Consider the following 6000-nt stretch of genomic DNA (forward strand, 5'->3'; position numbering starts at 1 on the left):
AAAGTTTATAGTTGCCTACTTTAAAGCAGACCCTCACCCATGAATATGGCTTCTTCTGCTCTCTCTCTCTTCTTGCCCCCTCCCTTTTACACAATTAGAATTTTGTTTTCAACAATAAGCACCTTAAAAAAAGAGAAATCTACCTCCTCTATCCTTGTTTAGGTGAGGATGACATATCCAGGGCAATAGTTGTGCATATCTTGCTTATGTGCAGACACCACACATATATAGAACCCAGCAGAGTCCCATGGCTTGTCTGTGCCAAACATAACTCCAGGACATGCACAGAATGGAGCAGGTCTGTGGAACAGGAGTGCACAGAGGGAATCGCAAGATTGTGCGCATGCACACACACGCATCACGGGGATATAGGCCTTAGCAGAGACCTATGGTGTGTCTGGGAATGTATCAAAACTGGACTAGACAGAGTCTGGAGGAGCTGTGCATGGCATCCAATCAGTTTCTACATTCAGCTTATTCAGTCAAGCTTTGAAAATTAAAGATAGAAGCTGAATGATTGCCATGTGCATCTGCACAAGATTCTGCCTGCTTCAGTTTTAATAAATTCTCTTCTATGTGTTTTATTTAAATGCAATCTGGATCAATTACTGGGGGCTCGAAATAACATTTTAGCTTTCCTCTGAAACCTACGAGCATATCTTTGGAGTATGGGAGGAGATAGGAGTACTTGGTGGAAACCCACATAAGCACAGGGAGAACATACACACACGCAGTGTCTGGCATGGGATTCAAACCTCATGTTAGAATGCACCTTTTTTAACGAAAATGCACTTAACATTATATTTTCTGACAGCAGAGGACCCATACAATAAAATGATGGCTAATGCAACTTTTTTTTCTTTATTTCACATATTAACACAGTTGTTCAGTAAAATCACATCCAAGCAAGTACATGCGTCCAGGGTCTGTCCTTGTACAAATGTAAACACTTGATATTTGATTACCAGTAGAAATAAGCATGGGATGTTCTCCAAACTCATTTCTCATCTGAACTCCTGCTTTTATTGTATTCCACTGACTTGCGGGCTGGATCATTCCCCTGGAGTTGAAAAACATGGAAGTTTGAAGTTCGATTTACGAATGAGTTCAGAGGACGACCAAGCCCACTAGCTTACAGTCACAAACTGTCATTGAATTGTACAGGCTGCTGCCTGTGGCTGTACACAAACACCTGACACTTCTGGGCACAGAAATATACACATCTATTGAAGGTGTACAGACCTGTGAATGGGCCCTTAATCAAACCCATATTTCAGTGCAGACAGACACAATAACATCTCAGAATTTTCTGGAAGATATAAAAAAGGTGAAAAAAGGTTGAGTAATTAGATGCCAAATATGTCAAGATTTAAAATTCTGTGCAGACACAAAACAGACAAACTAAGATACCCAATATTTTGAATAGGCGATGCTTTAACCACTTCAGCCTTCGCAACAAACACGTTGCCAGGTTGAAGTGGTTATACTGGGATGATGCCTGCAGCTACAGGAATCATCTTGTCTTTTTTTTTTTTTATCAGGCGGCAATGCTGAAAACTGTAAAAGCATTGCTGTCATCCCACATGGGTGTACTGAAAGTCCTCTGGTGCCCTAAGATGGCGCTGGACCGGAAGTGCGTCACCACGTTGCTATGTTCACGCGTTACTCCACGCCCCTGACAGCTTCATCAGGATAGCATCATGGTGAGTCAACTTCATATTTATAGGGAGATCCTATTGTTAATTGCTTAGCTGGTAGACAGGAAGAACGTCACTGCCATTTTCCTGGAATCTCAATAACTCGGGACTCTCTGCGGCGGCCATTTTCTTGAACTTCTAATGTATTTGCCTAATGCACATGACTATACGGCCATTTTTTCATGGTCCTGATATCTTTCTATATAGTGATCTTTATTTCTGCAACTGCATTTCCACTGTCATAGATGATATAGAGGGATTTAATATGTAATATTACGCTGTATAATTGCTGTATAAATGTGCAGAGTTCAGCCAAATTGGTTAAAAAAAAAAAAATACAATATTAAAAGCAACACTTTTATTAGAATATGAGATGTGGCCTGATTGGGGAAAATTGTATATACCCAACTTTTCAGGACTACACAGAGGTACTAAAAAATGTAAATATATTTAAAACAATGTAATATATTTGCTAATATTCAGATAAAAATTTAGTAAAAGATGAATAAAAAATAAATCAGGGACAGGTACTGAAGCAACCAGTATAATATTAGTGCATACATGTGACATGCTCACATATTATCATCACATCTTAAAAATCGCTGATAAAAAAAAAACAATTGAGGTCGAATTCGATGTTTAACCCCTTGGGAGCTTGGGTTTGAAATGTATATATCCATTTTGACTCAAGTTTGCTTCATGTGCTTCATGTGCGGACTTTGTGACTCCCCCGCCAGTGTTATATCGTCTATATCGTTCAATACCCCAGAATTGTAACTCCGAAGGATCCTGGTTATGGTATATAGCGAAATGTTTTGAGACACTGTGCTTAGGGAATCCCTTATAAATGTTTCCTATATGTTCCTTTATGTGCTTCCATAGTGGTCTTTTAGTGCGTCCAACATATTGGAATCCGCAGTTACATTGTAAACAATATACAACCCCCTCAGTCCTGCAAGTTATGAATTCCTTGATTCTAAATTCTTCCCCACTACTTTTTGATGTGAACGTAAGCCTTTTCTTATATAGTCTTAGAATCAATACCATACCTGGTATATGTATGTAGCGCTACACCATTCTTAACATCATTATTGATATTTCACTCATGAGGAGAGATTAGGGTGTTGGCAGCAAATTAAATTTGTCAATTTTTTAACACAAATAGAGCTTTCTTTTGGTGGTATTTGCTTACCTATGCGCTTTTTATTTTTGGTGCTATAAACAAAAAAAGTTTTGAGAAGAATTTTTTTTTTAAAAAAAAACAATACTTTCTCATTTCTGTCATAAAAAATATCCAAAAAAACTAAAATTTCATAATAAATTTAGGCCAAAATGTTTTTGGTTCAAAAAATCGCAATAAGTGTATATTGATTGCTTTGTGTGAAAGTTATAGCATCTACAAACTATGGTATAGATAATGGAATTTACACAGCTTTTACTTTCTGACTGCTCATCACATTTCTTGAGGTGCTAAAATACCAGGATAGTACAAACACCCCCAAATGACCCCTTTTCGGAAAGTAGACACCCTAAGCTATCTGCTGAAAGGCATATTGAGTCCATGGAAGATTTATTTTTTCCCACAAGTTTCTGGAAAATGACAAAAACCTCTTCTATTTTTTTTTTTTTACACAAAGTTATCATTTAAATGATATATTTCTCGCAGAAGCCATGGGTATATGTAGAATTACACCCTAAAATACATTCTGCTACTTCTACCAAGTATGGGGATACCACATGTGTGAGACTTTTTGGGAGCCTAGCCACATACAGGAGCCTGAAATCCAATGACCACTTTGAAAGCCTGAAGGTGCGTAACTTCCTCATTTCACTTCTTAACTACCTATCAGTTTCGAAGGCCCTGAAATGCCAGGATAGCACCAAATCCCCCCAAATGACCCCTTTTTGGAAAGTAGACAGCCCAAGGAATTTAAAAAGAGGCATTGTGAGTATTTTGCAGATCTATTTTTTTCTCATAAGGTTTTGAAATATAAAAAAGAAAAGAAAAAATAAGTTTTTGTTTTTTTTTTTATTTTCCAAAAACCTTTTGAAAAAACGAGATCTGCAAAATACTCACCATGCTTCTTATCAAATTCCTTGGGGTGTCTACTTTCCAAAAAGTGGTCATTTAGGGGGGGTTGGTGCTATCCTGGAATTTCAGGGCCTCCGAAACTGTGATAGGTAGTCAGGAAGTGTAATGAGGAAATAAAGCCCTTTAAAAGCCTTATGGTGCTTATTGGATTTTGGGGTCCTGTACTTGGCTAGACTGCCAAAACATCTCTCACATGTGGTACCCCCATACTCGGGAGAAGTAGCAGAATGTATTTCGGGGAGTAATTCCACATATACCCATGGCATGTGTGAGCAATAAATAATTTAAGTGACAATTTTGTGTACAAAAAAAAAAATTTTTTTGTTTGTCATTTTCCAAAAACTTGTGGTACAAAAATAAATTCTTCTTTTGATTCAACATGCCTCTCAGCAAATAGTTTGGGCTGTCTACTTTCCAAAAAGGGGTAGTTTTGGGGGGTGGGGCATTTTATGCCCAGCATTAGAAGTTTATGCCACACATCATTCACTCTTCTAACCACCTGAAGACCAAGCCTTTTCTGACACTCTTTGTTCACCTGAAAAAAATCTGTATTTTTTGCTAGGATATTAATTTAAACCCGAAACATATTTTTTTTTAAAGCAAACACCCTAGTGAATAAAATGGTGGGTGCTAAAATTTTTATGTCACATTTCAAACGCAATTTAAAAAAAAAATACACGTTTTTTTACTTTGAATGCACAAAAACACGATATATTGGCCAACTGCATACGTTTTTAATATCCATAAGCAATGTTTTAAAAGGCTTTACAAGCTACCATTTTAGATTTACAGAGGATGTCTAGTGTTAGAATTACTGCCCTTGATCTGTCGTTCGTGGTGATACCTAACATGCTCAGGTGCGTGGGGGGGGGGGGGGGGCGAGGGTACTTTTTTTTATTATTATTATTTTTACACTGTCCCTTTTAATTTTTTTTTTTTATCACTTTTAATGCTATCACAGGGAATGCAAATATCCCCTATAACTTCAATGGGCATTGTCATATATTCTGTCTTGAGAAATCTGGAGTCTATCAGACTCTAGATATCTCCTCTGCCCTTACATTATCTAATCAAACCAAGATCGGTGTGATCAGATGCTTTCCCAATTTACAAATGGCGCTGTTTATATCCTGCGAAACTGAAGTGATGAAATGCTTGTAGCTTCCGATTTCTTAGGGTATAGAGGTGATTGGCACCATTCTGGTCTCCAATCAGCTCTATGGTCAGCTGGCAGAAACACCGGCTGCATTCTCAGGTTCCCTCGATGGCACAGGACTGCCCAAGAAGGCCGTGGAAGGCAGCGGGGGAGGGGGGCAGCTTCTCCCGCTGCTTGTAAAAGCAATCCTGCAGCTAATTAGCCAATAGGATTGCTTTTACATGAAAGCCGATCGCCAGCTGAAAAAAATGATACCAGGATGATACCTGCAGCTGTTGGCATCATCCTGGTATAACCATTCGAAGTCCAGTGATGTACCAGTACATCGCTGGTCCTTGTTGGATATATATATGTTCTTTTTTTTTTTTTTTATGCAGCCTGTGGACTGAATGAAAAAAAGAGAAGACATCTCTGCCAAAAAAAAAGTGTGGTATGCCCACCATTAAAATATACCACCCACTTCTAATAGTGGGCACACATTGAGTCACACGGTGCCACATGCGCCAGTTCCAAGATTGTACAAATGTCTAAATAGTGGCACGCTTGAATAAAAATTGTCCACGTATAAGTGGTACCCCATATGGTAAAAGGATGACACCAAGTCCCAAACTATCTTGCCACTGCTTCCCATGTAGTCTGGGCATCCGGGGGGCTCCACGTGACTATCTTTTCCCTCGTAAATCCGAAACTTATAAGTATAGCCCGTTGTCCTCTCACAGGTCTTCTACATCTTGACCCCATATCTGGCATGCTTGCTGGGGAGAAATTGTTTGAATGCAAGGCGGCCAGAAAAATGAATGAGGGACTCATCCAACGCAGATTTTTTGCTGGGGAGTATACAGTAGACATCTGCACATTTTTGGTTAAGGTGATTTACGAGGGGCCGAATTTTGTGGAGCTGGTCAAATTCAGGGTCACCTCGAGGACAACAGAGTGTATCGTCGTTGAAATGCATAAAACTAATTATACTCTCATATCTATGCCTGGCAATGGCAGCAGAGAACACGGGCATATGATAAATCGGGTCTGTGGACCAATACAACCGCAATTCATTT

Source organism: Staurois parvus, unplaced genomic scaffold (assembly GCF_062004578.1).
Source record: "Staurois parvus isolate SC_StPar_1 unplaced genomic scaffold, SC_StPar_1.0 ptg000586l, whole genome shotgun sequence".
Taxonomy (NCBI): domain Eukaryota; kingdom Metazoa; phylum Chordata; class Amphibia; order Anura; family Ranidae; genus Staurois; species Staurois parvus.